The following is a 27513-nucleotide window of genomic DNA, read 5'->3' as shown; positions in this document are numbered from 1 at the left end:
AACCTTACATGGTTATAACAGAACTTTTTTGTCCTTTTTTATTAATAACCATATAAAAGACAGGCATATCAATTTTCCATAGCAAAAGTGCTAAAAATTTTTTGTTTTAAATAATTTTTTTTAGAAATAAGTAATTTTTATTTGTAAAATTTCCAATGCTTTGGAATATTGGCTTATTGTCGATCAGTGTTATTTTAATAACAATGGTGACTGCTGGAAACTAGTAACAAATACATTGCATAAGAATCAATACAGTATTGCTTACACAATAGTTTTCTTGTTGTCATGTGGGGGTGGCCTGTTATATGGCTTGCCTGTATGTGTAGTGCGAAAGGCTTGTCCCCACCTGGTCTACAGTAGTTGGCGGCTGTCGTCCTCGGACATGTGTTGTGTTCCATAATGGCACCATCCCCAGTCTGGAAATATTCCATGAAGAACGGTAGCAGTGAAGTACAATGCTCCATTTGCTTTAGAAGATTAAAAAGGGGAGAGGGCACAACTAACTTTCAACATCATAAAGGAGAAAACATCCACACTTTTCCTTCGGAAAGAATGTGAATTTGACTGACACACCTACAATTTTATTGTTGTACTATAAACTTGGGATAATAATTTGTGGTTGTTTCAGAACGAGAAATTGATGCCGCCCAAAAGTAGCGATGCAGGAAAGTCATCAACTTGCGGCCTTTCGATTACGCGGTTGCCGTGGCCACCTGCCTCAGTTTTGCCAGCTTTGCTGTAGACAGTGAGGCCCATTTCTACCACAACCTCAATCTCATACTGGTCGAAATTTCCTACTCCTTCACCTTCATTAAAATTTTTCAACCTTTGTTCGGAGTCTTCTTTTATTACTGGTACCAATGGCAATAAAAAACCGAAAATCTGTTATTTCAGAAACCGTTTATTTTGAGCGGTTTAACAGACTAAACTGGGGACAAAAAAAACGGTATTACTTAAAACGGGTTGTTTCAGCTACAACTGCCATCCGTATTACTCTCTCTTTCCTAGAGTTTGTCCCATCGTACTGGGTGCTCTCTTTTCATGATTTGGCAAATTTTTATTTTAACTTTGTGACCAGATACCCTTCCTGTCACCATCAGATATACCTCAAGCGTGCGCCATCTTTCTGTCAATGGCATAAAGTTTGTTCTGTATGTTATCGTATTTTAATTGTGTGTGTATTGTATTTCGTGAGCTGGGAATTGGGAAACAGTCCAGAATTTGCCTAAGCGAGCATAAAAAACAGCCTAAAAACAAAAACATTCTGATCGGTCTACCGGGTCGAAGGTCATCAACCCATGATGCGGCTTCGGTCCAATGCCAGCTAATCCCCCGGTCTCGAAAGATAGAGCGCTGCTCGTTAAGCTGTACTTCCCTTTTTTTAAGTTTAATTTTTTAAATGGGATTCGTTCTTTCCCTCATAGTGCCCCTTGCGCTCGCCATAGACCCCTTACGTAAGTGAATGAAACACTTTCAGCCGTCCTTATGATGTCATTTATTGTATGGCTACCAGTTTCGGTGCTTCAGTGCACAATCTTCAGGCCTCAGCACTGAAGCACAGAACTGGTATCCATACAATAAATGACACCATAAGGACGGCTGAAGGTGTTTCATTTTCTTACATAAGTGAACGATCGAAATCCCCCACACCCGCAATCACAAGGATGGACATACAAAAAATAAATAGCCCTCGTAAGTGTTAGTGCTACTCTGAACTAAATCTTCTAGTGAAGTTTGTTTATCCGTTTGGGAACGGTAGTGATGAGATGTAATAATCTCATCCAAGATTTTGCGTATGTGAGCGACTGACAAATAACATAAAACGAACTAAATCACTTTAGATTTAAAAGTCTTCCTGAAAACTAAAAACTTAATGCAACTAAACGATCTGCTGCTAAGACTTTTTTTCTGTCCACTCTTCGTTTTTTCTTAAAAAACGTTATTCGTTGTTTAAAATAAGACTCTTCCATTGAGGAAAAGATAAAAAGAAACAAAACATACGGTTTAGACAACGAAGCTACTAAATCTTATCAAACGTGTGATCGTATTTGGCTTGGTATGCATGCAGTGTTTGAGAATATGTTGACAGCTGGAGTATAGTGTACCTTTGATCTTTTTTCAGCACGCCATCCTGGTTAAACTGTGTTCGATATCCTCTGTGCAGTGGAAAAGGCAGTACACGAGTAGTTTTGAAAAGTTTTTTATGTATATTTATGACTGAGTCTTGTTTTTATTTCCCAATGTACGTAACATGTAAAGTACCACACCACTACATTGACATTCTTGAGGCAGTAGTACATATGGTGTCCAGCTTCCCAAACTTAATATGTTTGGGTGGTGAAAACAGCTGTCAATTTGGCTGGCGCGTTAAGTACGGTCAACTTTTTCTTGGCCAATTCCCATTATACGAGCAGGTCGTTCACTCTTAGTACGACAGACGTCTGCAGTGAGAAGTAGTGTGGATTGAAAGAAATCCTTCATCAGGAGAATACAAATGTATCTAAAAGTGATTTGATCAAGAGGAAGCGAACGGTCAAAAAAAGAAAAAAGTTTGCAAAACGCTTTGAGGAGCATGGGTGTGACAGCCCAGGTAATTTGAAAACCTTCCAGAAACGCATTTCAGCGATGGAATTCACTCACTGGTAAATGTACAGAGAGCATTGCCTAAACAGGAAGAAACATCTACCAGCACGAATCAGAATTTGACAGTGGCAGGGCAATCGAGACGGCGGTTTATCGTTTCGCTGTATAGCTGCTCGTCCCACCTACGTAGTCGAGGTTACTAAAGCAAACTTGTGCGGTGGCGCTCGAATCGTCGTGGCAGATGAAATTTTCACTGCCAGTATTTTCCCAGTAGGAAGTGGAAAGATGATGGCGTATAGTTGCTGATCACTGGTCTTCGTGCCAACGGGCATGGATTAAATTCCAAACCCCTCTGCAGTGATTCAGATGGGGAAGTTAAAGACCCCTTGGTGATATTCGAGAGGAGTAGACTATGTGGCGGTACCGGGTGTCACACACTCCCTTCCCTTCGTCCATAGCAACACAAACCCAACTGTACACTGTAAAAGCACTCATCGCAGTCATCTACAGGGCACAGGTACACTTGTGACACTTTGTAACACGCCGGGAAACGCAGTGGAACCACTTTACCGCGTCCGGGATCTTGTTACATGTTCCCTGCACTTCTTCACCAGCACTAATTTCCATGTATGGAACTCTAGGTTATGATATAGCCACTCGTATTAGTCAGTATCCCATGGCTGTCTTGCGAATATGGCACGCATGGCTTCAAGAGGGCCACACTCAACGCTGTGTGGGCTCCCAATGGTCCCATATGACTATTGCACAGTGGACAGACAAATTATAAGCTAGGCCTAGCAGGACTGAATAGCCACAATACGCTGAAAAGTGTCTGCCGAGAATTGAGCTGATACCTTTGACATTTTTTCATTGATTTTTGGTAATTTCTGCCTCGATTGCGCCTATTTATTGAAATCTGTTGGTTTGCGTCATCGTGGGTCTCAATGATTCCGAGCCACTATCACCTATCTGATTTCATTTTCTTATCTAACAATCTAGCTACATATTTCCTTAAATAATGAACTGCACGTATCCACTGAAGACTTGGATGGGCCACAGAAAGGGCGGTTAGAAGCTCGATTTTGAGCAGCAGTCGTGTCCTTAGGGATGAGGGGCACCCTTTCACATCGTGACAGGTCTGCCGATCCGTTCACTAACCACAGTCGTGACCCATCCCACTGCGTGTCGACACTGGCGAGCGCTTGGCGGACCCTACCTACCTGCGCTGACGGAGTGTGGGCTGGCAGGCCAGCAGGTCGGGCTGAATCGCTCAGCGAGCCACTTTGTTAGGTTGGCGCTGAGCAGTCGCGTGCGGCTCCAAGTCTTCAGAGCTGTGACTTAAGTCCGGAATAGTGAAGCTGACTCTCAAAGAAGTTCAATTTGAGAACGACACCGGGCCTCTGGTCAAGGTGAAGTGATTTCTTCTACAACCCGCTATCCCTATTAAAAAGAATTTCTTTGTAGTGCATTTCAATGGCAGGCCTTACAAGGAGACTGGAGGTAGCCGTCTTAGCAAACGGTATTGAGCTACCTGTTTCATATGAGAAAGCTATGTGGCACTTACCACTAGAGTTTTTTGCTTTTCCCATTTTCATAGGGAGAGAAATGGCGCCATCCAGATACAAAACAACAAATTTCTCTCCCGTGACGTGGAAAACAGCCTCATTGGGATGTTTTAAATTATCTGTTAGGTAGGATGTTGCAGCTCAGTTTCTAAATATCTCATTGGATAGTCTTTGGCTGAGCTATCACATTAGTGGAGTAAAGTTTGTGCTTACTATTGCGAGAGACTCTGGGCCAGAGAGGAATAAAATATTGAGGTAGGACACTGCTTCCGGGAACAAGGAGATGAACACGTGGTCAAAAGGCGGAGCCATACATGCAGACTTGCATTCGAGAATCAGCTCGTCACTCTACGAACGATGGGTTCTTGCTGCCAGAAGGCTGCAGCCGAAGCTGGTCTCGTCGATCCGAACGGTCAATTCTGGTGAGAATAGCTTGCACCATGGACTCTCACAGAAGGGAAATGGTTAGGTACTTTTGATTCATTTCTTTCAGACATGATTAGTTGACTTGATATTCGGTACTGCAGTCCATTGCCGAGCGGTTAGATATTTGCATGTGGAACCCATGCCTTCCGGCTTCGTGCTGGCCGGTGTGGCCGAGCGGTTCTAGGCGCTTCAGTCTGGAACCACGCGACCGCTACGGTCGCAGGTTCGAATCCTGCCTCGGGCATGGATGTGTGTGATGTCTTTAGGTTAGTTAGGTTTAAGTAGTTCTAAGTTCTAAAGGACTGATGACCTCAGTCTCATAGTGCTCAGAGCCATGTGAACCATGTGAACCTTCCGGCTTGGTATGACCAGAGCTATTTCTACATACCAAGCAACGGTTATGTATTTCAGGGGGCGATCTGTTGAGATGATTGTCACTCTTACGTTACCTATTCCTTACAGGCTTGTCAAGCAAACTATTGATTCAGTTAAATTATCTCGATGTGTACCACTTTGTTTTCTTTTGCTTTACTCGTATTTGATTAATCACATTATATGCTTCCCGTCCTATGTGTGTTTTTACAACTGGAGTTTTCTATAAATTCGGCAGATAGATAACCTGCCCCAGTCATTAGTAACGATTGATTTTGTAAGAACTGATACCCATAGCTCATTTATGAGGAGCTTTCACTTTTTATTATGTGATCTCTTGCGCGACAAGTTCAGATACGAATCTGAGTTCACGGGAAGTAATCTGTTTCTAGGGTGGTTCATTCGCTGTATTCACTGTAGTAACCGTCTTGCAACGTACCTTGAGTTTGTTTAGAGTGTGGTGTGCCTAACCGCACGCGAGTCACTGGTGCAGGCCACGTGCTTGCCGAGGCTCAGCCAGTCTCGGTTCGTTCGTTCCTTCCCGGAAGTACCCGCTACAGCGTGGCATTTCATTTAGTACTGCGGTATGGCGTTTTTCAGTTGGCACAACTTCCTTCAGTTTGGGAGAATCACTGTGTAGCGCTGTATATCCTTCGCTATTTGTTCGTGTTATGAAGGACATTCACAGCTACAGTGGCTGTTTTTACAAAATGAGGCAGTCTAGCAGCCTTATCGCCACAAACCTTTAAAAGCGAATGCGCATACTCAACATTTACTGCAAATTTTCCACTAAACGACAATACAATACCACGCAGAAAGAATGTAAAGATTTACAATAAAGAGCCAAAGAAACTTCCTGGCAGATTAAAACTGTGTGCCGGACCGAGACTCGAACTCGGGACCTTTGTCTTTCGCGGGCAAGTGCTCTACCGAATGAGTAGAGCAGGAGAGCTTCTGTTAAGTTTGGAAAGTAGGAAACGAGGTACTGGTAGAAGTAAAGCTGTGAGGACGGTGCTTGAGTCGTGCTTGGGTAGCTCAGTAGGTAGAGCACTTGCCCGTGAAAGGCAAAGGTCAAGAGTTCAAGTCTCGTTCCGGCACACAGTTTTAATCTGCCAGGAAGTTTCATATCAGCGCACACTCCGCTGCGGAGGGAAAATCTCATTCTGAAGAGCCAAAGAAATTGGTACACCAGTCTAATATAGTGTAGGGCCCCCGCGAGCTTGCAGAAGTGTCGCAACACGACGTGGCATGGACTCGACTAATGTCTGAAGCAGTGCTGAAGGGAATTCACACCATGAATCCTCCAAGGCTGTCCATAAATCCGTAAGAGTACGAGGGGGTGGAGATCTCTTCTAAGCAACACGTTGCAAGGCATCCCAGATATGCTCAATAATATTCACGTCTGGGGAGTTCGGTGGCCAGAGGAAGCGTTTAAACTCATAGGAGTATTCCCGGAGCCACTCTGTGGCAATTCGGACATGTGTGGTGCCGCATTGTCCTGCTGGAATTGTCCAAGTCGGTCGGAATGCACAATGGACGTGAATGGATGCAGGTGATCAGACGGGATGCTTACGTACGTGTCTTCTGTCAGAGTCGTATCTGGACGTATCAGAGGTCCTACATCACTCCAAATGCACACGTCCCACACCATTACAGAGCCTCCACTAACTTGAGCAGCCCCTTTTTTATTCATGAGGTTGTCTCCGTACCCGTACACGTCCATCCATTCGATACAATTTGAAACGAGACTCGTCCGATAAGGCAACATGTTTCCAGTCATCAAAAGCTCAATGTCAGTGTCGACGGGCCCAGGCGAAGCGTAAATCTTTGTGTCGTTGCGTCATCAAGGGTACACGAGTGGGCCTTCGGCTCCGAAAGCCCATATCGATGATGTTTCGTTGAATCGTTCGCACGCTGACACTTGTTGATGGCTCGGCAATTTGCGGAAGGGTTGCACTTTTGCCATGTTGAAAGATTCTCTTCTGTCGTCGTTGATCCCGTTCTTGTAGGATCTTTTTCGACCGCAACGATGTCGGAGGCTTGATTTTTTATCGGATTCTTGATATTAACGGTGCACCCGTGCGGGAAAATCGCCACTTCAACGCTACCTCGGAGATGCAGTGTCCTATCGCTCGTGCGCCGATTATACCACCACATTCAAACTCTCTTAAAACTTGATAACCCGCCATTGTAGGAGCAGTATCCGATCTGACAACTGCACCAGACACTTGTTGGCTTACATAGGCGTTGCCGACCGCAGCGCCGTATTCTGCCTGTTTACATACATATATCTGCATTTGAATACGTATGCCCATATCAGTTTCTTTGGCGCTTCAGTGTAGTACTCTCTCAAAACGATGCTCGTCCCCCACTTCCATACGGTCTCTCCATGTGTCCTTTTTGGAACGATCGCAGTGATTTCTAATTTTTCAACAACCATAGTGGCTGGGAATTGGAGGAAATGGGTGAGAGATCTGGAGGTCGTGCTGGCCAAGGCAACTGTCTAACACCCTCTACGTCGAGATAGGTGAGAACAGCACGCTCAACATGTGGTCTTGCGCTATCCTGTTGAAAGATATCACAGAGACCTCGAAGACAGGACAGAACCACTGGCATCAATATGGCAGAAATCTAACGCCTGCTGTCCATGTTACCGGCTACGTGAACCAGAGGTGATAGCGTTGTGTACCCAATGGCTCTCTATACCATCATGCAAGATGGTGGGCCCTTATGACGACGTTGAATTCAACATTACTTCTCATCCACTGCGATGTTGTATGCAGAACAGGGAACCATCTGAAAGACGACACACTGCCACTACATATTTCGTACTCTTTTCCGAAAAAAAATTAAGAAGCTTCTAAGGAATGTTTAAATATAATGAGTTTTGTGGAGTTTTTGCTCACATGTATACATTGTGTGCATAAAAACCTTAAACAAGGCCCACAAAGGCTGATGTATAGCAATGAGTAACAACTTTGTGTAATTCAGGCTGTCAAAATAGCAAATAATTATCCATTTACTTAGTTTGGGTTGACGAATTACGGGTTTTGTCAAACAATAAAACTGTATGAACTACCTTTTTAACATACTAAAGCAAAATCTGCTGGAAACAAGAGGTGTCCCGAAACAGCATAAATAAGCACAATATTTCTCGCTGCAGGAAAAGTTTTTCGCAATTTGTCGCATGAAACTCAGCAGGAAAAAGTTCATTAATACTAATGCAACTGTTACAGGAGTAATTCGAATTTGCACACTTCATGGACCACAGGGTTTCAGCCTGTGGCTTATAAACCACAGCGTGGATATCATCCTGTCGTACAGTATACAGCGCCAGATCTGGACCTGGTGGCCAAAATTGGAAATAACCGTTTTTCCAGCGTAAATCGGCTCCGCTTTAACGCATTAGCGTATCTATCAAGTTTCGCTGCCATACGCTAATTACAGGCTACACTGGACCTCCGTGAGTACCTGCACTATAATTATAACCATTTGGTATAAAGGGCTGTCAAATAAAACGAAATGAGACTGCCAGAAAGAAGAAAGTAAAATGTTTATTATCTCAAAGGCAATCGCTATTACTGTTAACGCTTTTATCCACTGTGAGACAAGACGGTCAATACCTTCATGGAAAAAATGTTTGCCTACAGAACCATGATACCAGGCATGCACCTCTTTGTCCAAAGCAAATCGACGAACATGAATATCTTACTTCAGGGTTCAAAAATTAAGGAAATCCCATGTGAAAAGATCGGGGCTGTGTGGAGGATTTGTAACGACTTCCCGTGCGAAACTGCTGCAGCGTAGTAAAAACAGTCTTGGGAACACATGGTGTCCCCCGCCACGTTGCACGAGTCTCGCTGGGAAGTCCTTGCACATTCTCCATACAATCCCGATCCCCCCCACGCGATTTCCATATTTTTGGAGCCCTGATCGTGGCCGCCGATTTGCTTCGGACGAACAAGCGCAAGCCTGGCTACAATCATGGTTCCTCAGGCAACCGCAAACATTTTTCTGTGAAGGCATTGACCGTCTTCAAAACAGTTGGATAAATGTATTTACACTTATGGTGATTACTTTTCAGATAATAAACAGTTCACTTATTTTTTCCCACCTGTCTCGTTTTCATCTGAGTGCCCCTTGTAAATTCCACATGTCCTCCCACCATTTTTCAACAAAAGTGGCGCATTCTTCTGTTGTGGTATGGAGGGCAAGCGCATCATCATGTGTGAATGAACTGGCTCGGCAGCTGGAAATGTACTCCAAAGGTAAAGTTCTTCGGCAGTAGATTCTTGTTGGCAAAACATCTAAGTTGCTCATAAATTAACCATGAAATTATGGCAGTGTATGGACCAAATACAATGTGGCATCCAGTCGTTAAATGTTGCTAACAGTTTGACCAGAGCGGCACAGACGTTGATGTTGATCGGGAGAGGAGGCTATCGACATCGACCACAGACGACCATCTCCATGTTATTGAGGAACTGAGTCACCGGAATCGCGGGGGAAAGAAGATTTTATAATGATAACGACATTCACACATAGGTTCTCAAATGGCTTCATGACCAAGCAGACAATTTCTATGGCTGGGGAATTGAATCCGAACACTGGCTTCTCTATTTTTGTGCCGATTTGTAATTCGTCAGTGCTGTTTCACAGTGACTGGTTTTAGTATTGTGAGTTGTTGGTGAAATTTTTTTCGCAGATCTGTGTGAATCTTGTGGTTATGAATGAGCAGTTATTTTAATGCTGTCTGCGTACTGGATTTGCTGAGGGGGTTGCGAACGGACATCAGTTCGGTTGGGGTGCAGCAGCGAGCAGGTCCGGGCAGCGCGTGGGCAAGGCAGGGCCGCTGGCAGTGTGCTGTCACTACTGGAACTAGGAGGTTCAAAATGGCTCTGAGCACTATGCGACTTAACTTCTGGAACGAGGAGGGGTAGCTGCGAGAGCGACGACTTCGTTGCACACCGAACCCTGGACGTTTAAGTTGAGTGAAGAGCTAACTGCTAATGCAACCTCGACTATTCTGAGATCTCGCCTTCGGTCGGCGGGTTGTTGCCTCCAGGGCCACTGAGCCTTGTTAATTGGTCGGTCGGCACTTAAGTTACCCCTAGTTTGAGTTGCCATTCAGTTACGTGAGTACAACTCTTGGCTGCCTGTCTCACCTTACCTTGAGTTGAGTTACCTTTCCAGGGCGAACCTTGGAACTCTTGCTGAGAACCGCTTGTCCTGATTCCCTAGATTGTGATGTTTGTTTGTTTTAAGGATATTTGTAGTTTTCTAATTATTGTTGGTGTGGCCTTGCCGACACTAATACTTGTTACAGTTTATTAAGATTGTTTAAAAAGAGTTTTAGTATTTTTAACGTGTAATTGCCCACCTTAGTGGTAATTCAGGGTTTCAGCCTTTGTCTATTCTGAAATTGCTTGTGGCCTTCAGCCGACGAATAAATTTGAACCTTTCTTAATCAGGCCTTCAGCTTTTGATTGTTTGTAACACTGTTTGTGGCCTACAGCCGACAAAAAATTATATAATTCCTTTTAGTAAGGCCAGCTGTCAGTCTTTTAAAATGATAGTTGAGAGTTATTTTTTTAAATAAAGTGTATGTGTTTTATGTGCAACCAACGGTAACTGATTAGGCCCCGTCCAAACATTTCCCAGCTTTCCGTAGGTCCCACGTCTCAGAAACTAAGGATTGAAAAATGAATACCGAGGACATCCTGTGGCGAGCAACGCGTTTCCTCTGTTATAAACCGTTCTGCTTCATACGGTTTCGGTTGTTCATGACCCAAAGGAAATATCAGTTCAGTGGTGGTTTGGCAATAGGAAAACGCTATGACGGTCTATGAACTAGGACACAAGGACAAGCCTCTACGAGGAGTTAACAAACGCCCACTCGCTCGCCAGAAAGCAGTCTGCCAACTGAGCTACCCAATCAAGATACACGAACAGTCCTCACAGCTTTACTTCCGCCAGTGACTCGTTGTTTATTTGTTGTTATTTCTGGTGTTGCAGTTGGCCAGCAGTGTACGAAGTTCACTGAATAAAATGGTAAAAAATTGTTAAGTTTTCATCTAAAATAGCCTTCTATTGACAAAATCAAAACTTTTCACCATGTCCTAGTGGCTTCTCTGAGCAGATTCCTTCCTCCTCTCTGTTTGAAGAGTAATCTTAATTAGATTGTCAAAAGTCTTTTTTTTTTTCAAAATCCATGAATAAATGTGCTAAACAGCTGAATTACCTCGGCTTAACCTTTTCATGGTGGAAAACGGCCTCTGTTCAAGATCGCAATTTTTTTCTGATGGCAGCGGAGCCTTATCATCTTTGGCGTATTTACTGCCTGTGCGTTAGGTAAGGAAGAGGTTTCAGACTTTATTTGTAGGTGTTGGGCACACAAAGGTGTCCTTTCGCCTGTATGGATGGTGGACGTAATTGTTTTTGAAAACTGTGATTCGTACTTGAATTGAGGTTATTTAGTGTCCTGCCGGTGCGACTGCATCGTCTGCCAGGATGGCTCATGGCACGTTATACTGGTGCCGTCGTTGAGGAAGGATTGTGCCTACTATCGCTAACTGATGAGTGGTGTGACGTAGCGTGTCGATCTTGTCAAACAGCTTTTGGGCCTTTTTGGCACTTTTTGGCGCAAGTATTTTTGGTGGAGTGCATCATCGAGTTCCTTTGTCCTTATCCTCCGATGTGCTCTGAGGATCCATCGGAGACATTTGTTTGAGTGACTCGGAGCTTCTTGAAATTGTTGTCGCAAATTGTCCCCTAGGAAGTCGCTCCACAGAGCAGTGTGGGCTCCACCGCGGCTCGCTGTAGTCTCATCTTCGTGCCAACATTCAGATCCTTAGCCTCGAGGAGGGGGATGAGAAGTCTCAACATTCTTAGTTGGGATTTTTTTCTTTTCTGCGACGATAATGAGTGAAAAGTAGTTTCATGTCTAGGTGTTTTGCCACCGAGGACCAAGGAATAGGTTGGTTTCCGATGTGGAGCCTCGTACGGACCATTCGGCGTCTTGTGAAAATAATGGCCACTGTTTTATCTCGCCGGCCGCGGTGGCCGAGCGGTTTTAGGCGCTTCAGTCCGAAACCGCGCGACTGGCTACGATTGCAGGTTCGAATCCTGCCTCGGGCACGGATGTGTGTGAGGTCCTTAGGTTAGTTAGTTTAAGTAGTTCTAAGTTCTAGGGGACTGATGACCTCAGATGTTAAGTCCCATACTGCTCAGAGCCATTTGAACCATTTTTTAACTTTGAACATAGCTGCTAAATTTCAGTGACCGTGTCAGAATTATATTAGAACAAATAAGACTCGGTCACAAATATTAAGTCAAAACTGACCAGGCTGCGACGCTACTATGAGCGTCGTCTTCAGAATTAGACTAACTGTTCTAAAACATATTAAGTATATAATACATTAATCAAATTAAAGTTTGTACTGACTGGAAAAAAAAATGCAGTACTTACAAGTCACATATTAAAAAAAAAGTTTGCCATTCCTTTCATAGGAACCATTTCCTATCAGATTTAGCGCATGCTTCGCAACAAATACAACTGCAATGTTGCCATCTCTACTAATAATATTCTAAAGAGAAATTTCATTCATAATTTGAAATCCATTCGCTCCCCTACAGAAAGTTCTGGCGTTTATAAGATCATCTGCGACACCTGCTCCTCCTGTTATACAGGGTGTTACAAACAGGTACGGCCAAACTTTCAGCAAACATTCCTCACACACAAAGAAAGAAAATATGTTATGTGGAGATGTGTCCGGAAACGCTTACTTTCCATGTCAGAGCTCATTTTATTACTTATCTTCAAATCACATTAATCATGAAATGGAAACACACAGCAACAGAAAGTACCAGCGTGACTTCAAACACTTTGTTACAGGAAATGTTCAAAATGTCCCCCATTAGCGAGGATACATGCATCCACCCTCCGTCGCATGGAATCCCTGATGCGCTGATGCAACCCTGGAGAATGGCGTATTGTATCACAGCCGTCCACAATACGAGCACGAAGAGTCTCTACATTTGGTACCGGGGTTGCATATACAAGAGCTTTCAAATGCCCCCATAAATGAAAGTCAAGAGGGTTGAGATCAGGAGAGCGTGGAGGCCATGGAATTGGTCCGCCTCTACCAATCCATCGGTCACCGAATCTGTAGTTGAGAAGCGTACAAACACTTCGACTGAAATGTACAGGAGCTCCATCGTGCATGAACCACATGTTGTGTCGTACTTGTAAAGGCACATGTTCTAGTAGCACAGGTAGATTATCCCGTATGAAATCATGAAAACGTGCTCGATTGAGCGTAGGTGGAAGAAACTAAAATGAGCTCTAACATGGAAATTAAGCGTTTCCGGATACATGTCCACATAACATCTTTTCTTTATTTGTATGTGAGGAATGTTACCTGAAAGTTTGGCCATACCTTTTTGTAACACCCAGTATAGGGCAAATTGGACGTGCTTTCACCATCAGATATAAAGAACATCTTTTAAGAACGGCACCAGTCCCCTAAATTCATTCTTTGCCGATCATCTCTAATTTACTGGGCACGTGCCTAAAGCCATAGGCGATAGCAATATTCTGCATACCGAAAAGAAGGGGCGTAGGTTAGATGTTTTAGAGGAATTGGCGATTTTCAAACATCTCTCTCGTCACGATGGCCTCATTCTCAACGAACAGCTGCAGCTGCGAAATAAAAACTTTTTCGACTGTATAAATCCATTGCTTGATCTTTGATTCAGATTTACTCAGGCAGTTTACCGAAATGTTTTTTTCCTGTTACATCTTTGCTGTTTTCTTGCATGTCATAACTAACGTTTTTTTACGTTACAAAATGTATCTCTGTTTAAAGCAGATAAATATGTAACTTCATCCTCTTATTATTAATGCTTACGTTATGTCTGAATCAGCTGCATCAGAATTTCATGTGTCTAATTTTGAATGTAAACGAAGACAGTAACTTGTTCTCGAAAGAACAAATGGTTCAAATGGCTCTGAGCACTATGGGACTCAACTTCTGAGGTCATTAGTCCCCTCTCGAAAGAACAGTTACTGTTGATGACCGTGCAGCTTTTCCCTGGAATAAATGATGACTAACTGAAAACCTCAGCTGCCGACAGGTGTTGTTGATATACCTCGATGTGGACAGCTGAAAATGCGTGCCCCGACCGGGACTCGAACCCGGGATCTCCTGCTTACATGGCAGACGCTCTATCCATTTGAGCCACCGAGCACACAGATCAATAGCGCGACTGCAGGGACTTACACCTTCCACGCTTCCCGTGAGACTCACATTCCCAACTATCCACAATTCTACATATGTATTGTACCTTATAGACATTAGCCCACACACTCACTACTCGCGCACGCTTTGGCGATTCCCGTAAGAGTTTGGGCAACCTGTGCGCATTCGCACAGACGAAGGTCAATGGATAGGTAGCCTTTAACTATATATACGAAGACAGAACTGCGCGAGTAATGAGTGGGTGGGCAAATGTCTATAAGGTACAATACACATGTAGAATTGTGGATAGTTGGAAATGTGTGTTTCACGGGAAGCGTGCAAGGAATAAGTCCCTGCAGTCGCGCTATTTATGTGTGTCCTCGGTGGTTCAGATGGATACAGCGTCTGCCATGTAAGCAGGAGATCCCGGGTTCGAGTCCCGGTCGGGGCACGCATTTTCAGCCGACCACATAGAGGTATATCAACAACACCTGTCGGCAGCTGAGGTTTTCATTTAGTCATCATTTAATTTTGAATGTACAGTAGCCTAGTTGTTTCTGCGGCTACTCGATGGCGCTCGTAGCAATACCATGTTTACTTGCCCACACTTTCTATCGTGGGCACCTCAGTCTTCTTGCAAACCTTGTTCACCGAAGTACGAGTAGCCCTTAGCGGCTCGCCATCTTACTTACAACTATTCATGACGTGGCCTTTCCGTCTTAGATCTTTTTTAATATGTGACTTGTAAGTACTGCATCTTCTTCCAGTCAGTACAAACTTTAATTTTGTTAATGTATTATACACTTAATATGTTTTAGAACAGTTAGTCTAAGTCTGAAGACGACGCTCATAATAGTGTCGAAACCTGGTCAATTTTGACTTAATATTTGTGACCGAGGGCTTATTTGTTCTAATATAACATTTTTTAACTGTTTTATCCGAGGTGACGGTAGATCACAGTTTCCTAAAACGAGACTCTTGCTCGGAGATTAAAAGGCCTGGCAGTAGATTTTTCGCCTTCGATTTATAATTCTTGCATACACTCGGCCCGGCGATTTCTCTGACGTCAGAGCGCCGCCTGTCGCGAGCCAGTGGGTGCATTTCGTGCGGCCACAAACGGCGAATCGCGAGAGCACGCTTCGCTGGCCGCGCCGAGGCGCCGTGCGGAAGCGGCAGCAGCAGCCTTAATGACGGCCGTAAAAGCGGAGCGCGCCTAATGCCAGCGGGAATCGATAGGTGTCTCCCGCGTCGGCGGCCGCTGCCGCGACAGCCGACAGCGCGGGGTGGCCCGCCGGCGCCGGCACGGGCAGAAGCAGAAGAGCGCCGGCAGCTGACGCCAGTGGCAGCACCAGCGCATCCACCTGCCGCTTCTGCCAGCCGCCACAGACCGCCGCTGCGCCAGGTGAGGCCGGCGTGTGCTCCTCTGCCTGCTAGACGCACCTAACCCCTAGGCCTAGGGCGTTCAACTCTCCCGTATATCCCGGGACCTCCCGTACAACAGCAATTTTTCTTTAGCCTCCCGCCTCCTCCTCCGTCCTCTTCCTTCAGTGTATTTCGTCAGTGATCAGCGTTACCAATACTAATCCCGCAAAGTACTATCGATAGTTCAAAATCCTGACCTAGATATCTAGAAATATTTTCCTTTCATAATCGGTACAATTGTCGACATGCAGTCTCTGTTTTTTTCCGTTCGTGCTTCTGCGGAAGTAAGACGGTTTGGCTCAAGGCAATTCGCGGAGCGGAGAAAGAATGACATAGCCTACGCGTCCAGATGGCTCATGAGACGGGGAATGTTTACTTGTTTCCCGGTCAGTACTGACAACCAATGGATGCACTCGCCTCGTACCGATCAGCAGCTGTGGTATAAATAAAGCACGGAAGTAACAAGGACACGCGACAGCAGAGTATAGAGACATTCAGGCTGAAACACACTCGTTTCATTATCTACATCTACATCTACATGATCACTCTGCAATTCACATTTAAGTGCTTGGCAGAGGGTTCATCGAACCACAATCATACTATCTCTCTACCATTCCACTCCCGAACAGCGCGCGGGAAAAACGAACATCTAAACCTCTCTGCTCAAGCTCTGATTTCTCTTATTTTATTTTGATGATCATTCCTACCTATTTTCGCATTCGGAAGAGAAAGCTGGTGACTGAAATTTCGTAAATAGATCTCGCCGCGACGAAAAATGTCTTTGCTTTAATGACTTCCATCCCAGCTCGCGTATCATATCTGCCACACTCTCTCCCCTATTACGTGATAATACAAAACGAGCTGCCTTTTTTGCACCCTTTCGATGTCCTCCGTCAATCCCACCTGGTAAGGATCCCACACCGCGCAGCAATATTCTAACAGAGGACGAACGAGTGTAGTGTAAGCTGTCTCTTTAGTGGACTTGTTGCATCTTCTAAATGTCCTGCCAATGAAACGCAACCTTTGGCTCGCCTTCCCCACAATATCATCTATGTGATCTTTCCAACTGAATTTGTTCGTAATTTTAACACCCAGGTACTTAGTTGAATTGACAGCCTTGAGAATTGTACTATTTATCGAGTAATCGAATTCCAACGGATTTCTTTTGGAACTCATGTGGATCACCTCACACTTTTCGTTATTTAGCGTCAACTGCCACCTGCCACACCATACAGCAATCTCTTCTAAAGCGCTTTGCAACTGATACTGGTCTTCGGATGACCTTACTAGACGGTAAATTACAGCATCATCTGCGAACAACCTAAGAGAACTGCTCAGATTGTCACCCAGGTCATTTATATAGATAAGGAACAACAGAGATCCCAGGACGCTTCCCTGGGGAACACCTGATATCACTTCAGTTTTACTCGATGATTTGCCGTCTATTACTACGAACTGCGTCCTTCCTGACGGGAAATCACGAATCCAGTCGCACAACTGAGACAATACCCCAGAGGCCCGCAGCTTCATTAGAAGTCGCTTGTGAGTCTACTTGACACTTGGCTCAGCCAAGCCTATTAGATCAATGTAAGCGTGACTTCAGCATCGTTTAAGGGATAATGCCGACTACAGCCAACATTCTTGTCTAGAAGTTTATAACTGCACGAAAAAGAAGTGAAGGCGTACTCAAATTTACTCAGATATTTTGGTAACAGCAATAAGGATATAAAAAATGTTGCTGATGAGCTGGCAGTAGTATGGCGTACTCTGAAACATAATACCGGCTACAGAAGTACGGATTGTGGGAATGAGTTATCGAAAGAGGTCTTCCATGATATTAATTTGGCTAATACGGTGACATGTGGTCGAACTAAGGCAAAAGAAATTGTGAAAATGGTTTCGGTCCCAAAAGGTGTTCAGAATTTCATTAATATCATGAAAGATCCAGCTCAAATTATCAACTTTTTCTCTTTTGCAAAGGATGCGTCAAACCAAAAAGCCGGCCTCTGTGACCGAGCGGTTCTAGGCGCTACAGTCCGGAACCGCGCTGCTGCTACGGTTTCAGGTTCGAATCCTGCCTCGGGCATGGATGTGTGTGATGTCCTTAGGTTAGTTAGGTTTAAGTAGTTCTAAGTCTAGTGGACTGATGACCTCAGATGTTAAGTTCCATAGTGCTTAGAGCCATTTGAACCAAAAAAAAAAATGACCACCAAGCTGCAAGGTACTTTGATTTTTAAAACATGATAAGAAACAGGCTTATGGACTTCATTGAATAGGCAGATGAGACAGCTATCGATGTTCACAGTCTGGTCAAGTGTTCATTGAATTTTCATAACTTAGCTGTAAAGAACCTTACTGCGTACTGTGCTGGTAATGCAAATGTAAATTACGGGAAATATAAGTCTACGTTCAGATTGCTGCAAGAAGACAACAAGCAGATGGTGGAACCAAATGGGCAAATCACGTATCGCATAAAGCTACAAAACTTGCATGTGGTGCACTAGATGCAGATTCTGAAATGCTTGTCTTGAAAATATGTGGGCGTTTGTCTGTGTCACCAGTGCCAAGAAAATGCTATGAAGTTGTGCATTTGAGATTTGCTGCGTTGTTTCTCCCTTAAAATTATGGTCAGATGTTGGTCAACTCCCTTAAAACTACGTTGGTCACCCTAATAACGTGCCCCCCTCCCCCCCCCCCCCCCCTCCTTTCCCGTCGACTTGCAAGGTAGCAGTAGCAGAAACGCGCACCTCTTTCTGTGTATCGGGAGGCCGGTAAGCATTCCCTGGAAACTCTGCATTAGACGAGAATCTCTCTAAGTGGCATTCAGTCCTTATAGTTTATCTACCCACACCTGACAAGAACACTACTAGTTTGTTTTATGTTACTTAAAAATTCGTGCAGTACCCTCAAGATGTATTTATAGATTAATAATCAGCTTCATCTGCCCCAGTAATTTTCTTAATCCGCTCTGGTACTGGTCCTACGCTCCCATGCGTTTGCTGGCCGCGGGTGCGGGTGCGATTCCCCATGACTGACTGTCACGACCGCCACCCATTTTATGTTGCCATAATTTTTTGATGGCACCTGAAGATGAAGCGTCAGGCTTCGAAACCGGTTGGGGAATAAATTAAGAAAATTTGAGGCAACTGAAGAGGATTTTTCGTCTATTAGTATGTTCTTCAGTTACGGATGTTAACCTGACCAAATATTTTGTACCTTATGATCTAGCCTGCTCGGAGACGAAACTATGCTAGCTTTCACGGGTACCGATATCCTCTCCTATGTTCATGTTTCCTCTACTTCCCCTCGCCATCCTCCACCTTCCCCCTCCCCTATGCCCTTCATACTGGACGACGAAGCATAGAACTAGTTAACAAATGGACTGTAGCTTGGAAAACGGAAAAAAGGAGTAGTACAGCTAAAAACTCATCTTGACTTTTAGCAGCACGTTTCCCACTGCGAGACAGTTTTGTGGCAGATTCATTGTTTTGACGGAAAATGATTTTTTCTCCTGCAAACAACATTTCCCAGCTTCCAGATCAATAAAAAAACGAGAATAATGCTCCTTAGTTATTGTTTTCCCGCTCTGAGGATATTAAATTAAAGAAAATCCTTTTGCATCCTAAAACACCGAGGCCATGATCCTTCCCGCCTTCTTTGGAACCACAGAACTGGCCTCTGTGTACGGGCGTCCCGAAGCAGAGGGTGGGGGTACAGAATTCTGACAGGGCGTTCACGGGAAATGTACCTTTTGTTTGGCGTGGCTGTTGTTTCTGCGCTATCTTGCAATAAGATGGATGTGAAGATTTACAGAACTTTGCCAAAATAGTGTCCCCAAACCTTTATTTTTCCCTACCTCTTACAGCCTTTATCGAACTGCAGAAATGGGCCGTTCCAACCCGCTGGCGCCCAAATTTCAGCGGCTATTCCCAGCAAAAATTATATATCTACATGCTCAAAATGCGTCCCCAATTCCCACAAAAACACCCTCTCTATTCCTGCACAACTTAATCACAACTGTGTTTTACCATCTGTCTATAATCAAAGAAGATCCGTTACGACTTGCTGAGAGTACATTCAGTTTTATGATCGTATATGTGTTCAACTGGGCTTTACCTACACACCGAAATGCACCTATTAAAATAGGAAATACGCATTTCAGGGCTAGAAGAGGCTAGTGTAACTGTGGGCGTTCTGGGACAAAGGATGATCCCACTCCTTCCCCTCCTCCTCTGTTGTTCTGGAGCAAAGGGACCCCTCTATTGTTGTGGAGAACGGGCATTTTTTCCTTCCCTCTCCATTACACTGGAATAAATGAGTATTGTCTCCCAAGGTCACGCCTTCCCCTTACCATTCTGGCACAGAGAAATTGCCAGATGTATAAAATGACAGAAAACTCTAACAGCTTAGAAAATTCAAATATAACCCAATTGTGCTACTGGTATTACCCAACCATATGACATCACAATCCAAGATTGGTGGCCAAGAGATAAACCATGCCCTGGTCAGTTGTTCTATGTGCAGAACTCAAGATGGCCACTCAGTTTTTCCCTAATGTCACATACGAGGTGCATTCAAGTTCTAAGGCCTCCGATTTTTTTTCTCCAGACTGGAAAGAGATAGAAACATGCGCATTGTTTTAAAATGAGGCCACGTTCATTGTCAATATGTCCCAGAGATGGCAGCACCGTACGGCAGATGGAATTTTACCGCCAGCGGCGAGAATGAGAACTGTTTTAAATACTTAAAATGGCGACGTTTTCCTTACTTGAACAGCGTGCAATCATTCGTTTTCTGAATTTGCGTGGTGTGAAACCAATTGAAATTCATCGACAGTTGAAGGAGACATGTGGTGATGGAGTTATGGATGTGTCGAAAGTGAGTTCCTGGGTGCGACAGTTTAATGAAGGCAGAACATCGTGTGACAACAAACCGAAACAACCTCGGGCTCGCACAAGCCGGCCTGACGACGTGATCGAGAAAGTGGAGAGAATTGTTTTGGGGGATCGCTGAATGACTGTTGAACAGATCGCCTCCAGAGTTGGCATTTCTGTGGGTTCTGTGCACACAATCCTGCATGACGACCTGAAAATGCGAAAAGTGTCATCCAGATGGGTGCCACGAATGCTGACAGACGACCACATGGCTGCCCGTGTGGCATGTTGCCAAGCCATGTTGACGCACAATGACAGCATGAATGGGACTTTCTTTTCGTCGGTTGTGACAATGGATGAGTCGTGGATGACATTTTTCAATCCAGAAACAAAGCGCCAGTCAGCTCAATGGAAGCACACAGATTCACCGCCACCAAAAAAAATTCGGGTAACAGCTAGTGCTGAAAAAATGATGGTGTCCATTTTCTGGGACAGCGAGGACGTAATCCTTACCCATTGCGTTCCAAAGGGCACTATGGTAACAGGTGCATCCTACGAAAATGTTTTGAAGAACAAATTCCTTCCTGCACTGCAACAAAAACGTCTGGAAAGGGCTGCGCGTGTGCTGTTTCACCAAGACAACGCACCCGCACACCGAGCTAACGTTACGCAACAGTTTCTTCGTGATAACAACTTTGAAGTGATTCCTCACGCTCCATACTCACCTGACCTGGCTCCTAGTGACTTTCGGCTTTTTCCAACAATGAAAGACACTCTCCGTGGCCGCACATTCACCAACCGTGCTGTTATTGCCTCAGCAATTTTCCAGTGGTCAAAACAGACTCCTAAAGAAGCCTTCGCCACTGCCATGGAATCATCGCGTCAGCGTTGTGAAAAATGTGTACGTCTGCAGGGCGATTACGTCGAGAAGTAACGCCAGTTTCATCGATTTCGGGAGAGTAGTTAATTAGAAAAAAAATATCGGAGGCCTTAGAACTTTAATGCACCTCGTACCACTTGTCCAAAGCTAACATCCAGGTGCCTTAAATCAAACAATTTCCCCCCATTTCTCTAACACTGCAGCTTAAACAATTGTCACCCTAAGTTGAGATCTGACTTGTCCTCAGTTTACGTCCACTCATGCTCTGCTTAAACAACAGCCACCACTGATGGTATAGGACGGGAGTGTTTATGATGTTACAGTTCACTTGCCTTAACTTTAAGTCAACTTGTGCTATGACTAAACAATTTCCCCCACGCCTCTCATGGTACAGTTTGTACAATCCCCCACCCCCCTCCCACTCTAGGCACTGTGAGTTTAAAGCGTTGGGACATTCAAGAAATCTGTAAGCACTAAATTTAAAATGGCAATAAATCCATTTTCCCTAGGTTTAACATGATGATAAGCGCTTTGGTTGTCAGAAACAGACCACTTGTCCTAACATTAAAACTGAATAGCTTACTGATGCATTCAGTATGGTTGTCAGTCACTCTCACTGTCATGTGTCGTAGGCTAGGAATATGAAGAGGATAGATGGTGCCCATGCTACACCATTCCAAACACTGGATCATTGATGCTGGGTTATGTCAACTCTGTCCGCTGCTGTTGCCACATCAAGTCTGTGGCTTGTGTTGCTGTGGGCCATAGCAGAACATGCTAATGTGTTCGTTCTGTAGTTATCCACTCAGACTGGCTGCCTATGTCAACTCAACACCAATTCTGCTCAGGCCTTCACTGAGCATTGCGTGATTTCAGCAGTCACCCAGAAAAACAGACTCCATCCATGTTAGGCTGCTTTGTCCAACACTATGCGAGTCCGGTCTTGTCGATGCCACATCATCAGTTCAGGAAGCAGAAAATGGTTTGTTACTGACTGTATGCTAAAGGTAGTGTGCATATACACATAGCAAAAATAGTTTCGCATCACCCTAGTTCCCAGAACTCCTGAAGACAGACGTTGACTGTGGATATTGAATCACAGTCACAGTCCCTTTGAATGTTCAGAGGTGTCAATAAACCCACCCAAAGATGTAAACAACCAAGCACGAGCAGCGCCTATTAGACGGAGGGGGTCCGATAGCCAATCAGTTCCAGTCATTCCACCAGGAAGGAGGAGGTACACGGCTCTTGTTGTCTCTAGTTCAACCATGCCTAGACGGTCAGTACCGCGGTTCGATCGTGTTAGTATTGTTTCTTTGTGCCGGGAAGGGCTCTCAACAAGGGAAGTGTGTAGACGTCTAGCAGTAAACCAAAGCGATGTTGTTCGGACATGGGGGAGATACAGAGAGACAGGAACTGTCGATTACATGCTTCGCTCAGGCTGCCCAAGGGCTACAACTGCAATGGATCACCGCTACCTACGGATTATGGCTCGGAGGAACCCTGACAGCAACGCCACCATGTTGAATAATGCTTTTCGTGCAGCCACAGGACGTCGTGTTATGACTCAAAATGTGGGCAATTGGCAGCATGATGCGCAACTTCACTTCCAACGTCTACGACGAGGTCCATCTTTGAAACCACGACACCATGCAGCGCGGTACAGATAGGCCCAATGTCCGCATCTCGTGGTCGTGCGGTAGCGTTCTCGCTTCCCACGCCCGGGTCCCGGGTTCGATTCCCGGCGGGGTCAGGGATTTTCTCTGCCTCGTGATGACTGGGTGTTGTGTGCTGTCCTTAGGTTTGTTCGGTTTAAGTAGTTCTAAGTTCTAGGGGACTGATGACCATAGATGTTAAGTCCCATAGTGCTCAGAGCCATTTAGATAGGCCCAACAACATGCCGAATGGACCGCTCAGGATTAGCATCATGTTCTCTTCACCAATGAGTGTCGCATATGCCTTCAACCAGACAGTCGTCGGAGACCTATTTGGAGGAAATCCAGTCAGGCTGACCCGCCTTAGACACACTGCCCAGCGAGTGCAGCAAGTTGGAGGTTCCCTGCTGTTTTGGGGTGTTATTATGTGGGGCCGACGTCATGGAAGGCGCCGTAAGGGATGTATGATACGTGAATGCTATTCTCCGACCGATAGTGCAGCCATATCGGCAGCATATTGGCGAGGCATTCGTCTTCATGAACGACAATCCGCGCCCCCATCGTGCACATCTTGTGAATGACTTTCTTCAGGATAACGACATCGCTCGACTAGAATGACCAGCGTGTTCTCCAAACATGAACCCTACCGAATATGCCTGGGATGGATTGAAAAGGGTTGTTTATGAACAGCGTGATCCAACAACCACTCTGAGGGAGCTATGCCGAATCGCCGTTGAGAAGTGGGGCAGTGGACCAACAGTGCCTTGATGAACGTGTGGATAGTATGTCACGACGAATACATGCATACATAAGACGATGTGCTACTGGGTATTAGAGGTACCGGTGTGAACAGCAATCTGGACGCCCACCTCTTAAAGTCTCGCGGTATGGTGGTACAACAGGCAATGTGTGGTTTTCATGAGCAATAAAAAGGGCGGAAATGATGTTTATGTTGATCTCTGTTCCAATTTTCGGTACAGGTTCCAGAACTCTCGGAAACAAGGTGATGCAAAACATTTTTTGATGTGTGTGTTTTAACGGTTAATGCTCTAACTCTAGAGTTGTCCTTCATTCTGTTGTTCTGCGTGGCATTTGGTGTTGAGAGCCAATACCTCTGCAACCATGGCGCCAGTTGCGCCGCTGGCATAAATCTGGTCTAATATTCCATATCTTGTTCTTCTGGTGACAGTGCGGAACTGTATTGAATGCTGATGTGAAATAAAGGAACATGAGATCAACAGAAAACTCCATATCCGCCACCATACGGGAGCATGAATGAATAGAATGAGTTTCCTCACTATTGGGAACAACATGTTGATTGCTAGGAACTCTTCAGTATAGTAGCTCGTTGGAGATTTGATCCAAACCACCACGCCCCAAGCATTAAAGGTCGATCCCTTTGACACTGCAGAAATCTATATTTATCGTAATTTTCTGCTTCAAATGCGACAGTTCAGCCGAAGTTAGACGTTAGAAGTATACGAAATAACCATTATAACAATTAGTGTCAACATAGACACCACTATATACCATCATCTAGAGTCGTGTGCCGCACTCAGTGACCGCCTGGTTGAGGCGCCATGTCACGGACTGCGCAGCTCCTCCTGCCGGAGGTTCGAGTCCTCCCTCGGGCATGGGTGTGAGTGTTGTTCTTAGCATAAGTTAGTTTAAGTAGTGTGCAAGCAAGTCTAGGGGCCGATGACCTCAGCAGTTTGTTCCCTTAGGAATACACGCACACACACACACACACACACACACACACACACACACAGAGAGAGAGAGAGAGAGAGAGAGAGAGAGAGAGAGAGACGGAGAGAGAGTGAGTGAGTGAGTGAGTGAGAGAGAGAGACAGAGAGAGAGAGAGAGAGAGAGGGTCGTGAACGAATGGAGCGAGCTTCCTCATTCTCACTGTTAAGAACAACCTGCCATTTGACAGGAAGTGCTCAATGCAATCATAACTCTAGTGTAATACGCTGTATTTTACGCTTGTGCTTACGCCACAGAACTGTATTTTCCGCTGACCAGAAGTTGGGAAACACAATATCTGCAGCCTTTTGGATCTCATGCACAAACAGAGCAAGCCGACTTTCTACGACCATTGCTTATGGAATGCATGTATGCATATTGATACTGTGTATTTCATTTCACCTACACATCTCCACGTATTTCAAACCTGCTTTTAGTTTTAATCAATACATACAGTTACAGGTAATTTTTTCACAGTTCACTAGCCAATGTGATGAAAGCAGACTCCATGGCGAAAACAGACAAGCATCTGAGACCTGAACTTACCAGTACGCTGTACTGACGTCGAAAACAAGAACAGAACAGACCATCAGCTCAGCACAGTCTCTCTCTCGACGTAACTGTCAAGCAATAGGCTAGAAAAATGTGTACACAGCGCTCACAGACTCTCATCAGTTCCTGTCACTGACTCAAAGTCTCTCCACCTATGAAACTAAATGACTTGATTTATATCCAAGATCTTTGTACATATACCAGATCTGATAGGCAAATGGTGTACTTAGCATTCTCCCAGATGCATCTTTGTTTGATGGGCTTCAACGTCAGGAGGAACATAACTTTGTTCTTCAATATTACGTCTAAATCAAGGAATTTTCACGTTGAAATAGATTTTCCAGCTATTTGTATCTAACCTAAAACAGTCACGTTCCACATAATCACACTTCTAAGGTCGAGATTTGTAGCTTAGCAGAAGTAGCGTGAAAGGTTTGTTCTTATGAGTGTTGCAAATAGTTCTGGACGTGTCAGAATAGCCCTTCTGATTGGAAAAAGTCATGCATTGCTGTAAACTAGATGAACAGTGACAAGCGTCACAGGTTTGTGATTTAAGAAGACAAAGGGCACCATCCAAGATAGTAGAACATCAGATGGTCATGGGCTGCATAGTTTAGTCATACAGAAAGGCCTTACATTTTTCATTGAAATAAGTGAATTTAGCGCCAAAATCAAATTGCATAAGAGAGTCGAAAGGGAAGTACTCAGACTGAAAGCGGTAGCTGTGTTGGTCTACAGAGTGAAAATCTATAAGCATGGTATGGAATCTAACATTTCCAGTATTTCTAATCCATTTTCGACGGAGAGTGGTGTGCTCCTTCAGCGAGGGGTTTGTGTAGGAAGCCTTTTGTTACCCAAAGTTGTTAATGGTAATGGGATCGAGGATCCACTGTTATGGCTTACATTGAACTCCACATGTTGAATTCTTTCTGTGGGTGCATTCAGATCAGGTTAACTGATGACTACAACATCAATGTAAGTGACCCTCAAAGCACTGCAACACGATTTAAGCTTTATAACATAGATAGTTCCTTGGGTGCTTGTGCAGGAGGTCTTTTGCTGGTCACAGCAGCGAGTGTCAGGAGATGTGACGTAAACTGAACACATATGTGGATTTGGAGAAGTTCCAAAAGCCTACTAGTTTGTAGGACGTTGAGCTATGTTTGACTATAGTTAGAATTTGAAACATTTCTGACAATTGTCAAACTTATATTCCTTCAAAATTGTGGGGAGTTTGATTTTACGAAGGCTGCAACGAAATTTTTCAGAGTTTGAAGTTCAGACTTGGAGCAGTAATATGGTGGGGAATTTAACAATTCTTGTGCCACACAGCGGAGACTACAACACTTCATCACACACATCTACATGTTACAGGAAAATTGTAACCAACTGTAACAAACTGTAGGCACTACCCCAACTGCAACAAAATGCCCCTCCCAGCTGTAACAAATTGCCACAAAACTGTAACAAAGTGTCTCAAAACTGTAAGAAACTGTCCCTGAACTGCAACAGACTGCCCCAAAACTGTAACAAATCTCCCACTCCCTCCAAAACTGTAACAAAGTACATCTCAGTACACGTAAATTTGTATAACTTTGCGTGCAGAAGTGTCAAAAACGATTATAACTGCCATTGCATAATTGCGATGTGTAGCTCTCAAACACTGACAGTGTTAATGGATTACCATACAATGTGTGTGTGGAGAGTTACCAACCATAATTGGACACATACAAAAATTAGAATACCATGCAGGGCACTCACTTTCAGGAATCTATATGAAATCGAATATAAAACGTATAAAACGATGATATTTGGAAAACTTGTTACATTATGTTAGAGATTATCATAATGTAACAACCTGCAGTGTCACGTGCAGTTCCTTATTTTGTACTGTCATCGTGAAAGCAGCATGAGAAATAATAAAAGAAAAGAGAGGTAATAGTGCTTTCTTCGGTGAGGAAGACCATTAATAAATATGGAATAAATTGTATGACGCTAAAGCGATTTTGCCAAACAATGAAAATTGATTCTTCTGATGAGTCTAATCCGGCTGTGCCTAATGTTTACAAGAACTCTCGTCATTCTTTGTTACAATCTTAATAAAATATCCAAAAGAAGCAGTTGTTGCTGCAACAATGGCAAGCTGAAGCCAATCCTGTGCTGGGGAAAGCATTTACACCCCCTCGTTAATCTCTACAG

At 44.4% G+C, this 27513-nt stretch overlaps 1 protein-coding gene across 1 annotated transcript in view; it reads left to right on the top strand.

Moving 5' to 3' along the window:
• The first annotated feature begins 15496 nt into the window (after nt 1-15496).
• LOC126457020 (glutathione S-transferase-like) overlaps nt 15497-27513 on the top strand; it is a 350438-nt gene continuing 338421 nt past the window's right edge. Inside the window, exon 1 of the mRNA XM_050092991.1 lies at nt 15497-15587. The gene's annotated coding sequence lies outside the window, so the exon portion shown is untranslated. The remainder of the gene's footprint in view (nt 15588-27513) is intronic.

Source organism: Schistocerca serialis, chromosome 2, assembly GCF_023864345.2.
Source record: "Schistocerca serialis cubense isolate TAMUIC-IGC-003099 chromosome 2, iqSchSeri2.2, whole genome shotgun sequence".
NCBI classification, from domain to species: domain Eukaryota; kingdom Metazoa; phylum Arthropoda; class Insecta; order Orthoptera; family Acrididae; genus Schistocerca; species Schistocerca serialis.
This window is presented reverse-complemented; position numbering and strand designations above follow the sequence as displayed.